Raw genomic sequence first — 13,727 nt, 5'->3', positions numbered from 1 at the left:
AGCGCTAAAAATGTTTCAAATGTACTTCTTAATAGATGTGGCTCAAAAAAATTGCCGAGCGATCTGATTTTTTTAATCGTTTATTAAAAGAAGGGTCTTACAGACACTTCGAATTTCAGCGGCCGCCGCCATGAATGGTGCGCAATGTACTCTGGGCTGATGACGTGTAATGGTCGCTCGGTACACTCGCGGTGTAGTTTTTCACTCTTGTTCATGTTGTCGCATCAAGAAAATTTTAAGTGGATATGTCACAGATCTTCTCCCTTAGTGTTCGATCGGCGGTCGACATTTTCAGAGTTAAAACCTGACGCTTCTCATTATTCTTCGTCTTTTACTTTACTTTCCTGCCTGAATTTTCGCGCTCTGGATGTGATCTGCTTTTTGAAAGGTTTCTTTTTTTTGATGCCGACGTGGCTTTTTTTTTTACTTTAGATTCCGTTTTTAAGGATTTAGGTGAACTTGGAAAACGGTCGATTACTGTCAACCACGGGGTATTGAACCCAAATCGATCATGAGTGGTTTGTTAATTATGCCTTGCGAGGCAGGCCGCTTTGGTTAACGCACAAAGCGTGAAGACTCAATTGCGGATGCTAAAATAAACGTTCACGCATCATGCGACTGATGAAGAATGTTGTATAACCGTCATAGTTTTCAACTCCTACTAAAGGAAAAATCTCAGCATTTACTGTATAGAGGAGGGTTAAAGATTCAATATTAATTAAAGTAAGAGTTTAGATAAAGAAGAATCTTTAGGCACAACCCAATCAGTGCCTCATGTGTATTTTTAACATAAATCCCCCTAGTTGATAAACGTTAGAAGCCTTGGAAAAGTCGAGAGCGGATCAGAAGTTAATCGCTACTGACTGAAAAGATCAGTTACAGCCCTGAAAGATATTGATGGAGCATTTCCACCAATTACAATTTATACATGTGCGATATAAAATGATCAAGTCACGTAAATGATTTCTCAGAAACCAAAATGGATAAGGGGCGGAAAGCTTTCGTCAAAACAGACGGGAAGTCAAGCGATCAGGCTTGGCTAGCTAGTGAATATGCATAATATTACAAAATACAATTTAGAATGGTTCGGTTTAATCAATACTCCTAAAGCCCGTATCACTAATATCAAAGGTGGGCATTAACTAAATAGAGTGAACAACAAATCATTGAACAGAAACTTTGTTAATTCCTTAAGGCTGATTTTCACTTGCGACGGAGTCGTAGTCGGAGTCGTAATCAGAGGCGTGGAGCGATACGATCTGTGAAGGGCTACGATCTGTGAAGGGCTAATGCTCGAAACGTCAGCTTTTGTGAAAATCAAACCGACTGAGTCGGAGGCAGAACACCGATTCTGCCTATGACTCTGTCGCTTACGATCTAGTGAAAACTGCACTGTCGGAGTCGGAAGCGGAAGCAGAAGAATAAACCAATCACAATGCTCGATTCCATCTTTCCAAAATGCACAAATAGCCGTAACAAATTTAAACGTGTGAGCTTGACTATAAGATTACGAAATTAAAGTTAAAATATGCAAAACGTACCGAAATTGCGAAAGTAGAGTTCACGATCACCAAGTCGTCGTTCGATGACGAGGTTAGCATACTCTCCCAAAGCTGCTCAACGTGGATGGATATTACGAACCCAAAATCGCTTTCTTTTTCGAACGATATTATCCCTGTATTGTCTCTGCTTGCGCAAAATAATGATTAATAAGAGCCAAAGCACAAGTTGCTCTTCGTCCACCATGTTGTCTTTGGCGCCAAAATTTGTTCTTTCGCGGGCTTGGAATCGAGCATTGTGATTGGTTTATTCTTCCGCTTCCGCTTCTGACTCCGACAATGCAGTTTTCACTTGATCGTAAGCGACGAATGATAAGCGGAATCTGAAGAAAATGGAAACGTTCTGATTATTCCGACTCCGATTCCGTGGAGCTTATGACTTCGCTTACGACTCCGTTTTTCGATTTTCACAAGGTCATAAGTCAGTGCTCTTACGACTCCGACTACGACTCCGACTCCGTCGCTAATGGAAACCAGCCTTTAAATGTCGATCATCCAATCCCTCTAAAAATTCAGGAATTTTCCTTAGTTTACGGTTCAGAATCATGGAGAATTATGAAAATTAATTTAGATGCTATACATATGAGATGCCCTTAAGACCTAACTCAATGCTTCGCGGGAAAACAATCACAGACAGTAGCGTTACCACTATGAATCGAATAACAATGCGAACAGCCACGCATACTCAAATCTATCATTTTCTGTTATCTCTATACTACTTCTTCTCTCTAACATGATGACGAATCTTTGAAAAGCAATGGAGGAATTATATTAAATGCTCCAGCCGGTGTGAAAAGTCTGAAAAGACCTGCAAAGATGAAAATAGGCCGTTGAATTATTGCATGATCTCAGATAAGTTACCCTCTGCCTTTTTTGTTGATGTTTTCGGGAGGTAGGATAAGTCATTTTCTAACACCAAGCTTAGCTAAAAATTGGCTTTACAAATAGCTCGAAAGAGTTAGGAAAAAGGGTAGTTGAAATACATTAGTGCTAAATGGATAGAACAATTTCTCTTACTTTTTTTAACTGAGTTATTCGTCGTTTTCTCGTGGAAGCGGGCGATTTGCAATTCGTTGAAGGTCAAATGTACTTGGCTGCACAGCTATACGCTGTATACCGTGATCCGCAATCCTGATTTCGTTTCCTCCTGACTCCAGAGCTCCTCTCTGATACGGTGGTATAAGGTGCATCCCTATGGTAGCCATCTCAACCCGCACTCTGGGCTGTAAAGGCGTATCTGCTGTCTGGGTCGCTCTGTTTTGTACATCCTTCATGGCACCATCCCGCTCCTCTGCGACTCTTTGCCGCTCTATGTGTATCAAGACTAAGTGGTTCTTGACGACAAACATGATTGTGAACAAAAAAAAAAAAGAGACTAGCAAGGCTCATGATCTCAATGGTTAACATTGTACAGAACTGAAAATCTCTGACTGAAATCGTCTATCCAAAGCAGCAAATGAAGCTTGTGTCTGTCGAAAGGAACCGTGTTAAGTACGCTACTGACAATTTTTGCTGGAGTAAGTCAACCAGAACATCAACGTGCTTATTACTAACTAACTGTTAAAAAATATATCATCGTTCTATACAATAGCATCGTTTGTTTTCATAGGTCAATGTCAGTTTATCATCAACGGGAATACAAGAATTATGTACAATTTTCTGGTGAGGGAAACATATTCATCACATGTATATTCCCCTTGATTTTCGGCATTAAGAAGGTCTAATTTATGTGGAAACACCCTTTGGATAGCCCCAGGAACAAGCAAATTGATAAGCCTTCAGAAGCTTATGTATCATGAGATACATTGGACCGGTCGCGAGTCAGAGAAATTCGCACGGTTCGCGGGCGCAAGTTGCGCCTTTATGGTAAACAAACTGAGGCGCCGCATGATAATAACTGAACTTTCAATGCTTGCAGGCGACTTTTTATAATTGTTGGCTTCTCTATCAATGAGGCTCTACTGGTTCGTTGGGAGACAATTGTTGCCTTGACTAAAAGCTGTCGCTACTTTGCGTTAAAGTCCGTCGCGCGAGTTGTGCATGTTATGGCAGCGGAAGTCGATGTGAGGCGATCATGTTGAGAAAGAAGATAAACACGTCCATTAACGCCTTCCTTCCTGAACTAGCTTGTAGAAGCGGCCTTAATGTTTTGCATTTTAAGGCGAACAGAGGTAAACGCGAGTCAGGTGCAAAGTGCGAGTCATGCACGAGTTGAGCAGCGCGAAGCCCTCGCGCGTGACTCGCACTTTGCGTGACTTGCGTTCTTTCGACTGAACCAACACCATTCTTCTTGTTATTACGCCCTATCAGGATAAACAGTTTTTTTTCCAGTTTTATCGGCACAGAAGAGCAAGTGCTCGAACTAATATAGGGCAAGTGGTTATGGGGTTAGCAACAGGAATATTAAATTGTGCTGTGATGGTTTTCATGTCTATTTAATTGTGTTATCATGTCTCTTTCACTTGGTCAGTGTCCAAGTGAGTGGAAACCTACAAATGTTATTTCTCTTAAAAATGATAACCGTCAACTCAAAGTGAATAACCGCCCTGTCTCTCTGCTGGCAAGATTTTGTGAAAAAAATTTTTTTCTTTCATCTGTACAATTTTTTGATGGAGATCAGATTTCTGTATGAGCTCCAGTGTGTGATTTAGCAATTTACCGGTTGATTTTCTCTGTACCCAAAATATAGGAAGCCTTGGAGATTGATAGAGGTACGTGTTGTTTTCCTTTGAGCAAAGCATTTGATAAGGTGTGGCATGCCGGTTATTTGTTGCGTAAGTCAGAGAGTCTTGGTGTACAACCACTTCAATTACTTCAATGGTTTGAGAGTTATTTGCGTAACTGAAGGCAGCGGGTAGTCATGGAAGGGCGATCCTCTGAATGGTGAACAGTCAATTCTGGAGTCCCTCAAGGGTTTGTGTCAGGACCGTTTCTATTTCTTATTTACTTCAATGATATCACTGATAGTCTCGCCTTTCTTCCTTTGATTTAATTTATGCTGATGATGATACACTGTTTGCGATTGTTGAGGAGCTGGTCGTATCAGCTGGTCGCCTCAGTTCTGATTTAAACAACTCGGATCTCCGCGTGGGCTGACAAATGGTTAGTAACTATGAATCCCGTCAAATCTCGCAATGTTGTATTCTAATTCTTGATGTTTGCCTGTTATATAGACCCCCGCTTTCCCCCCTAGCTGGGCTCTAATGATAATGTTGGCATGGTGGATAAGTATACAGTTACAATTTAGATACAATTTCCTTAGACATTTGTTTACAGCTGTAAGTGTTGTAAGCATCGTTCTTGTGTATTTTAATTGTCCCCTGTTTTCTGAGTTCTTGCCAGTTGTTTAAAGCTAAGCTGCGGATGAGTGATTTTAATAGCGTGAGTTGATTGTTCAATTGTTTTGAAAGTTATTTATCGTCCTCAGCTTTTGTAATCAACATTTGGGAAACATTTGGGAATCGTAGAAGACAAATGCACAAGTTGCTAACAGTTTGCTTTAGCTATCTTAAAAAATAAGGTCACAAAAGATGCTAGAATAAAATACCGGGCCAGACAGCGACATAAAATGGCATTACTTATGAACGGATCTTAAAGGCACTTGAAATAACTTAAAGACTACGTATTCGTGACTCTCGTTTTGTAGGAGGTGGAGTACTTTCTGTTCCGGTTGACATGACATGTAATCAAACTGGTCTACGCTATCAATTAGGAATACTTACGGAGTGTCGTCAACGTACCACAAGTAAATCCTTTCAAAAAATTTTGAAATGATAAATAAGACTGCCATTTTCGTGAATTTAGTTTAATGGGTACAGTTCAGATATCTAATAAAAATAATGGACATTTGCGAAGATTAATATATAAACTACATTTGAGATGCCATTAAGACCTAATTGACCCTAATCCCCGCTGGCAGTGGCGGTATCGCTCAGATCGTATCTATTATTTCTATTTTGCTGAAGGCAATGGATGAATGATGTCAAATGCTACAGCTTCTTTGAAAGTCTGAAAACCTCCTGTCAAAATGAAAATAGGGCAATTAAATGATTGCATGATCTTAGATAAGTTGATATCAGCCATTTTGTTTGCAGTTTATTTCTGCTTACGTATATTCAAAGCAGTGATTTTAACACTATGTAAACATATTAAACAAATCCATTTTTAACAGCTAAAGAGCAGCAAGGATAATAGAAATATAATAAAGCTAAACGGATTGATTAATTTTTCTTACCCTTTTCCAACTAAGTTACTCATCGTTTTCTCGAGGAAGTGGGCGATTTGCAATTCTTTGATGAACACATGTACTTGGCTGCACAGCCATACGCTGTATACCAATCACTGTCCTGATTTCGTTTCCTCCTGACTCCAGAACTCCTCTCTGATGCGGTATGACGTGCATCCCTATGGCAGCCATTTCACCCCGCACTCGGGGCTGTAGAGGCGCTTCAGCTGTCTGGTTTGCTCTGTTTTCCACGTCTGTCGTGGCACCAACCCTCTCCACAGCAACTCTTTGCCGCCTTATCTGTTGCAACACTAAGTGGTTGTTGACGACGAAACACATGATTGTGAACAAAATAAAGAGACAGGCGAGGCTCACGATCTCGATGGTCGACATTACTGCACTTAACTGTAAATCTCTGACTGAAATCGTCTCTCCAAAGTAATAAATTAAAATGAAGCTTCTACTAAAAGGGAACAACTAGAACTGTTCTACGCGCTGTGGCTCTTAAGAATGAGGCTTGCTTGGGTCTCATTAATCAAAGATAATTTTTTGCTAATTTGCAAATTTGACATTGTTTTTGTTTGTAAAGCGTCTGAGGACATCGTAAAATACATTATGCCATATTGCTGGCGGGTACATAGTCATTTTAAAACAATCAAGAGCTATTGTACTATCTCGCAGTAGTTCGTGTGCGATTCAAAGCGTGGAAGGCGGAGCTGAGAGGGTTCTACGTACATTGATCGACCTTCAATGGGCGGCAGAGAACCGCTAGTTCAACTAGTTCTAGAGTTAGAGCTAGTTCAAGTTTTTGTTTACAATTTTTTTTACCTCAGTCGTAATCAAGCTCTTTTCTTTTTGATGCCAACGTGGCTCCTTTTTTTTTTTTACATTAGATTCCGTGTTTTAAGGATTTTGGTAGACTAGGACAATGGTCGATGACTGTGAACCAAGTGGTGTTTAAACAAACTATTGTTTGTTTTTCCGTTGTAGTTATGCCTTGCGAGGCAGGCCGAGGTGGTTAACGCTCAAAGCGTGAAGACACAACTTGGCGAGGTACACGATCTCGATGGTTGACCGTTGTACTAAGATGTAAATCTTCGACTGAAATCGTCTCTCCAAAGTTATAAATGAAGCTTCTACAAAAATGAAACCAACTAGAACTGTTCTACACGAACATCAATCAATTGTTGATTAATAAGGGGCTCTTTAGAGTGAGGTTTCTTGTGGTCTCATTAATCAAAGACGATTTTTTTGAGGTCGGCACTCTTGAGGTCCTTTAGAGTGCGGCTAATTTGACATTGTCTTTGTTTGCAAAACGCTTGAGGACATTGTATGCAATGTGTCATATTGTCGGCGGGTATATGATCATTTAAAGAAGTGAAGAGCTATTAAGTGTACTATTCCGGGGTAATTTGAATATATCAACAAAGTTGAAATGGTAAATTGGCCACCGTTACGGTTATAAAAGCTGAGGTTTCGAGCGTTAGCGCTTCGACGGAGCGAATAGAGGAATTGTGGGTTGTGTGTGCTTTTAAAGGCAGAAAATGGAGCTGCGTGATTGGTGGGAACAAGGCAACGAGAAAAACACGAATAAAAACACGAATATTCCGGGGTAGTTTGTGTGCGGTTGAAAGCGCAGAAGGCGGAGCAGCGGGAGGGCTATGCATTGATCGATTTTCAATGGGCGCCAAAGAACCGCTAAATAGTGGTAACTAGTAACTAAGGACATGAGGGGGCCCAGAGGGTAAACATATGTTGTTTAAAGCTAAACAGGATGTGTTTGAAATGCAAATCCATTGTATTGGTAAGCAAGTCGGTTTGCGGTCTTTTAATTTTCAATTTCTGAACTGAACTGTGTAGGCGGAGGTTTAACTCTGACTAGTTCAAGTTTTTGTTTATAATTTTTTACCTCAGTCGTAATCAAGGTCTTCTTAGTTCTGGGCCCAATTCTTACTCAAGTCTTCTGCATTTCAGCGCTATGAATGTGAACTATTTTTTTTCAAAGGTTTTTTTTTTTTAATGCCCACGTAGCTTTTCTTTTTTATCTTAGATTCCGTTTCTTAAGGATTTAGGTAGACTTGGACAACGGTCGTTCACTGTCAACCACGGGGTAGTAAACCCAAAATATTGTGTTTTTCCATTGTAGTTATACCTTGCGAGGTAGGCCGCTTTGGTTAAAGCACAGAGCGTGAACACGCAAGTGTGGATGCTAAAATAAACTTTCACGCATGCTGATGCAGGCGACTGACGAAAAATGTCATATAACCATCGCAGTTTTCAACTCCTACTGACGGAAAAATTTCAGCAATTACTGTATCGATGAGGGTTAAAGATTCGATATTCATTAAACTAAGAGTTTAGATGAAGAAGAATCTTTCACAACCCAATCGGTGCCTCGTGTGTATTTTTCAATATCTATCCGTCTTGTCTATAGACATTGGAAGCCTTGGAAAAGTTGCTACTGACTGAAAAGACAGTTACAGCCCTGAAAGATATATGATGGAGCATTTCCACCAATTACAACCGCGATATGTGCGATATAAAATGATTAACACACGTAAATGATCGCTCAGAAACCAAAATGGATAACGGTCGAAAAGCTTTCGTCAAAACAGACAGGAGGTCAAGCGATCAGGCAGCCTGAACTGGAAATCTCTAACTGAAGTTGTCTATCCAAGGCAGCAAATGAAGCTTATGTCTGTAGAAAGGAACCGAGTTGAAGTACTCTACTGACAACTTTTGCAAGAGTAAGTCAACCAAAATATCAATCGACCGCCCTTATTGGTTAATTCATCTCACAGTAGGTACAGGTTAATTATGAAAAACGACAAAATATTTGTAGTGTCATTCACATGAATGCACAAACAGGGCCTGCGAAGCGCATTTTCAAGTGGGGGGGGGGGGGGAGGGGCTAATTCAAACTCGTTAACGTGAGCAAACCTAAGGGGGTCCGGGGACATGCTCCTTCGGGAAAATTTGAAATCAAAGTCTTCTGAAATGGCTGGAAATGGATCTAAAACTGCCAATAGTGAAGTTAATTTTAAATTCTTATAAAACAACGAATAACAAACTGGCCTTCACATTTGACCAAATTTAAATGAATAGACTAACTTCTAAGCTAAACCCAGCAGACGCAACGGATGCGTGTCACTCAGACATTTTTAAGTCGGATTCTTTGAAGGTACCAAAGTTGCTTTTTCGATTTTCATTGAGAGCTGCAAACTCATTGGCAACATCTGTAAGACAAAGTTTGTCTGTTCTCTGCTTGTGGGTATTAAGTATTGTCAGATTGCTAAATCTTGTTTATGTAATAATTATTATCTGGAGGAGATACTTTAGCTGGCTGTATAGTGCTCAATACATAAAGTAGAGCGTAAATAGAAATAGTATAACCACCGTCTGACGATTGAGAAAGCATGAAACTACGAGTCACGGAAACTTTGTTTCGTTGTTGATTGTTGATACTTTGTTACAGAGGTCAAACTCTCGAATTATGCTGATGACAACCAACTAACTTCAAGTGATTTTGCTCCAAGCGTGGTTCAGGCTGTCCTCATCCGGAACTTAAGAGTCACCTCCAAATGGTTTCATGACTGTGGTCTGACCCTAAACTTGGACAAATGTAAACTCCTAGTTTTTCCCAAGCGAAAAAGTGATCTAGTAGAACTGGATATTGATGGTTTCTAAGTCAAAGCGATCGATAATGTGGAACTCTTAGGGGTTGTAATTGACTATAAGTTAAATTTTAAGAGTCATATATCTAGGTTAATTAAGAAAGTAGGTAAACAAATTGATGTACTTAATCGATTCAAACACATTCTTTCGTTTTCGTCAAAGATACGTATATATAGGGCATTTATCATGCCTCACTTTACTTATTGTAGTTCTGTTTGGAATAGCTGTCTCAAAGAAGACAGTGACCGGTTAGAGAGATTACATGAGAGGGCCCTTAGATACGTGTTTAATGACTTTTCCAACGGATATGATAGTCTATGTTATAAGATTGGTTACTCATTAAGTTGTAGACGGAAACAAGATATGCTTTTAATCATTTTTAAAGCCCTCTATAACAATATGCCTCAGAAAATTCAATCTTTATTTCAAGTAAGAGAAAATAAGAAAAATCTTAGGGGCAAAAACAAACTTGTTTTACCTGTAGCTAAGACCACAACTTTCGGCCTCAAATCAACTTCTTACATTGCTGCTAAGGCTTGGAATGCATTACCTGATAAGCTAAGATTAATGGTTGAATTTGGCCCTTTCAGGAATGAGATAATTTGTAATTTTATATCACCATCATTTATATCATCATTTCTATTTAGGCTTACATTATTTTTAAACTCTGTAATTCATATTCATACATTTTTCTCGGTATATTAGCATCTCTATTGCTAGAGGCCTAACAAGCCTCATTTTCATCCGAGTTTAAATAAAGTCATCATCATCGTCAGTTGATTTTACTATTTGTAATAATTATTATGGACATTTACGAAAATTAAAGTGTCGATACGGCCAATAGGGTTTTTATTGTTTTGGTATCTCTTTAACCTGTAAAAAAGTATTCTAAACAAAAAAAATGATTCTGACGCCTCTTCACCCTAAAATCGAGCTTTAAAGTTCCCGCCTCGGCCACGCCCAATGAAGTTGACCGCGTAAGGGAAGATTGGTGATGAGTGACGTCACTCCAGGAGCGTCTCGAGCGTCGTGTTGTTACTTTGCTTGACAAACGCAGTACTTTTACAACACATCTATCGGGCATATTAATGTCGACGAAAACTCTTTGCCTTACTGAAAAAAACAGTGAAATGAACCATTGGCGGGATTTGGCGCGTTCCTGACTGACGTCACGACCCATTCTGAACCCAATCTCTTTTTTGCCCCGATTCACGGTCACCTTCAATGGGCGTGGCTAAAGCGGGAAGTTTAAAGCTCGATTTCAGGGCGAAGACTCGTCAGAATCCAATTTATATTTAAGAATACTTTTTTACATGTTAAATACATACCAAAACTATAGTATAAAAACCCTGTTGGCCGTATAGACACTTTAACTTATGCTACATTTGACATGCTTTCAAGACCTAATCAAGGGCTTCGAAAACAATTCGGGAAAACAAGTGTAGCGGTATCACCATGAATCGGATAACAATGCGAGCAGCCACGCGTACTCAAATCTATCATACTTTCGATTGTATCAAAGACAATGGATGAATGATATCAAACGATCTAGTTCCTCCCTCAAAGACCTGTTAAGATAAAAATGGGCAATTAAAATGATTTCAGGATCCCAGATAAGCTGTGTTCGGCCTTTTTTGTTTATTTCTGCCTGTGTATATTCAAAGCAGTAACTTTTATAAAATGTAAACATATTGGGAGATAGAATAAGTCATATTGGAACAGCTAAATTTTAATTAGGAGTAGCTCGAAAAAGCAGGCGAGGGTAATTGAAATATAATAGTGCCAAACGGATTGATTAATTTCCCTTGCCTTTTTTGAACTGAGTTATTCATCGTTTTCTCGAGGTAATGAGCGATTTGCAATTATTTGATGGACATATGTACTTGGCTCCACAGCCATACGCTGTATACCAATCGCTGTACAGATTTCGTTTCCTCTTAAATCCAGAACTCCTCTCTGATGCGGTATAACGTACATCCCTATGGTGGCCATTTCTCTGGGCAGACGAGGTGTAACAGCTGTCTGGGTCGCTCTGTTGTGCACATTCATCATAGCACCATCCCGCTCCACATTGGCTCTTCGCCGCCTTATTTGTATCAAGACTCAGTGGTTCTTGACGACGAAACACATGATTGTAAACAAAATAAATAGACAGGCGAGGCTCACGATCTCGATGGTCGACATTATTGTACTTAACTGTAAATCACTGACTAAAATCGTCTCTCCAAAGTAATAAATCGTTAGATGAAACTTCTGCAGGGATAGAGGAAACAGTTAGAATTATTCTATTCGCTGACTTTGAAGAGTCCATCGGAACATCAATCGAGTATTGATTAACGGGACTCTTTGGAGCCGAGGTTCCTGGTGGTCATATTAACAAAGCTTCTTCTGTACGTAAAGAGGAACCAATTAGAATTGTTCTACACACTGACTATCGAATAAGACGTCAGTCTGAGTCCGCCACTATCAATCAACTGATGATTAATAAGGTAAGTTCCTTGCGGTCTAATTAAGTAATGATGTTTTTGTACGTAAAGAGGAACCCATTAGAATTGTTCTACACACTGACTATCGATGACGTTATTAACAACTGTCATTAACTGATGATTAACAAGGTTGTTTGGAGTGAGGTTTCTTTTGGTTAATGATCAAAGCCATTTTTTCAATGGCACGGTTCTCTTGAAGTCCTTAACTGCGACTTGGCTAATTTGATATTGATTTTGTTTGCAAAGAAGAAGAAGGCGGAGCTGTTTGGGAAACATATTAGTAAGCAAGTCTATTCGCTGTCTTTTCATTTTCAGTTTTCTGAACCGAATTGAATTGCGTAAGCGGAAGTTTAACTCTGAGTAGTCCAAGTTGTTTTTAAAAATATTTTACCCCAGTCGTAATCAAGGTCTTCTTAGTTCTGGGGCCGATTCTTGCTCAAGTCTTCTGCATTTTCGCGCTATGGGTGTGAACTCTTTTTTCAAAGAGTTCATTTTTTCGTTTTCCTTTTTGATACCGACGTAACTTTTTTTTACCTTGGATTCCGTTGGACAACGACCGATCACTGAACCAAGGGGTATTTAACACAAAATATTGTTTGTTTTTCCATTGTAGTTATGCCTTGCGAGGCAGGCCGCTTTGGCTAACGCGCAAAGCTTGAAGACACAAGTGCTAAAATAAACTTTCACGCATGTAGGCGACTGACGAAAAATGTCATATAACCGTCGCAGTTTTCAACTCTTACTGAAGGAAAAATCTCAGCAATTACTTCGTAGATGAGGGTTAAAGATTCGATATCAATTAAACTAAGAGTTTGGATGAAGAAGAATCTTTCACAACCCAATGAGTGCCTCATATGTATTTATAAACATTAGAAGCCTTGGAAATATCGATAGCGAATCAGATTGAAGTAAAATCGCTTAAAGATCAGTTACAGCCCTACGAGATATTGACGAAGCATTTCCACCAGTTACAACAGCGATATGCGTGATATAAAATAATCAAGTCACGTAAATGATTTCTCAGAAACCAAAATGGATAAGGGGCAAAAAGCTTTCGTCAAAGCAGACGGAAAGTCAAGCGATCAGGCAGCCTCAAGCGCCGAGGAAAGCGGAAAAAAATTGTCGCCCGAAAGCGAAAGTATAGTCATAGCTTTACCATGTGAAATATGCGAGGAACTGTGTCCGTCGGACACGCTAATAAATCATCAACTTCAATGCCGAAAGGATAGAGAAAACGCGAAACGAAGCAAGTTGAAAGATTCTTCATCTGACGCAAAAGAATTTGCGTTTAATGGATGCAATGTTGATATGCCGCCAGTTCAAGGAGTTCGGTACGTAGAAGTTCAACGAGGTTACAGTCCAACCATAGAGTTTGAAGATGATGTTGACACCAGTGATTTTGCCGATGATATTGTTACAGATATTTTTTTTAACGGCCACCGAAGCGAGTTTTCAACGCCGCCAAGGGCAGACCCCTTCGCAACTGGAAATAACAGTTCCTTTTCCAGTACGAGATATGTTGAAATCCAGCGAAGTTACAGCCCTATAATGGAGTTTCGGGATGAAATTTCTCCCGAACTGTTCGCGTACAATATCCCGGAATTTATTCGCACTCAAGATACGACAAGAACTTTTGAAGAGTCATAAAACAACAGAAGAGCATTAAATCGTCAAAAAGGATGATCAGTGACGGATGAAATAGGCACTGGGAAATCATATTCTCGCGAAACTTTCAGCTGCCAAATATTTTGAGTCGGTTTAAAAAAGGTGGAACTTAAAGAA

At 39.7% G+C, this 13,727-nt stretch overlaps 1 long non-coding RNA gene across 1 annotated transcript; it reads right to left on the bottom strand.

The window, feature by feature from the left end:
* Nucleotides 1–5,348: 5,348 nt before the first annotated feature.
* On the bottom strand, nt 5,349–5,931 carry LOC148728286 (uncharacterized). The gene is made up of 2 exons (XR_016002399.1): nt 5,794–5,931; nt 5,349–5,578 (listed from the first exon to the last, which is right to left on the bottom strand). It is a non-coding gene; the product is annotated as an uncharacterized LOC148728286 (long non-coding RNA).
* Nucleotides 5,932–13,727: the final 7,796 nt, after the last annotated feature.

This window comes from Stylophora pistillata, chromosome 6 (assembly GCF_964205215.1).
Source record: "Stylophora pistillata chromosome 6, jaStyPist1.2, whole genome shotgun sequence".
Lineage (NCBI taxonomy): Eukaryota > Metazoa > Cnidaria > Anthozoa > Scleractinia > Pocilloporidae > Stylophora > Stylophora pistillata.
Note: the sequence above shows the minus strand (reverse complement) of the source record. Positions and strands in the feature narration are given on the sequence as shown.